We start from the raw sequence: 1,518 nt of genomic DNA, 5'->3' as shown, positions 1-1,518 counted from the left end.
AAGTATGGTGAGCCACACGGACAAACAAATAAAACTTGCATCCCGATCCCGATCACATTTCTATTTTTTTTTTTTTATGTTAAACAAAAAGCAGGTAAAAATAGCTACTCTGGGTAGGTTTAAAGACCTAATAGGTACGTAGGTAGCAATAGTCTTTGGACTCGACTTGAACTAAGTAGAGTGCCATTGTCTGTATCTAATATGTAACATGTTGACGGTGCGACCGTTAGAGCGAGCGCAAACTCTTCTAATATTGTTTTAATTTAAATCGGGCTCGTCAAATGTTATATGAATTAGTATACGTCACATGACGTCGTAGAACATTTTCCAGTGCTGAAAGTTAATGAAAAAAGTTACGTTTACTACTTCTCTTCAATATGTATCCAATTAATCAAGGCGATAAAACTTTTTATTCAGTAATGCAACTTTACAAAAATGCATTGTAGAAAGGTTAAAATTGCAAAAAACTTTTAAAGAATGAATTTAAATAAATATTTTCTAATTCTTGTGTGTTAATTATAGCATTACTACAAAACAAACTTTGGTGCGAAAAATCGCTATAAATGCAGGCTAGGATGGTTGGCTTTTGGCAGAGACATATAAAACCATGGTTTTATATGTCTCTGCTTTTGGCAAAGAATTATTTCTGGAAAAAATGCAAAGATTTCTCAAATGTTATATGAAATTATGTATAATCTTCGTACAGAGAACATTTTACATTTTAAGTGGTTGTCACACGTCAGTAGTGTACAGATAAAATATGGTCTACCGTCTTGGAAATTAGTGAATGATCAATTCATTCCAAAAAATGTCTGCATATCTAGAAAGGTTAAAGATCAAAGAAACTTTTAAATATCCGACTGGAATTTAAATAAATATTTTTAATTCTCTTGTGTGTTAATTATAGGATCTACAAAACAAACTTTGGTGCAGAAAAATATTTTTCTTTGTTACCATGGTTACCCTATGATAACTATATTTTTAATTGCAATTTTTTCAATGATGAAAGAAGAAAGTACATACCTGAAAAAGTTAAAAATATTAATAGTTTTGTTAATTTGTTTATTAATGATGATAAATTTACCTTGATTAGGTTATCTAAATTTAGTAAAAACGTAGTGTCTTTATTTCACTCTTGAACTCCTTCCAATACCTCAAAATTAATATTGTATAGATCTAAATGTTAATCCTTTGTTCATATGTGTTACCTTTTCATTACTGATCTATTTCTTGCTTGTACTTTTATGCCTCATGTGAGGCCATAAAGTGAAATAATTTAATGTTTCAAAATGTTTCAAATTTTTTCTCCCGTAACCAATCGGTCAAAACTTTTTGTATTTTATTCTATCATTTACATTTACATGAGTACTTTACCATACAGTGAATGTAAAAATAATAAAATTTGAAATATACAGAGCATATTTTAAAAAAATTCCTTAAAAAATGAAGAAAAACAAAGGAGATTCGGGTTACCTCTTGACCTTTTGTTTTATCAAAATTTTATGTTTTATATTTTTA

Source organism: Saccostrea cucullata, unplaced genomic scaffold (assembly GCF_032062105.1).
Source record: "Saccostrea cucullata isolate Sc308-1 unplaced genomic scaffold, CSIRO_AGI_Scuc_v1 ctg461, whole genome shotgun sequence".
Classification (NCBI taxonomy): domain Eukaryota; kingdom Metazoa; phylum Mollusca; class Bivalvia; order Ostreida; family Ostreidae; genus Saccostrea; species Saccostrea cuccullata.
The sequence above is the reverse complement of the archived record's forward strand: the minus strand, read 5'-3'. Positions refer to the sequence as shown.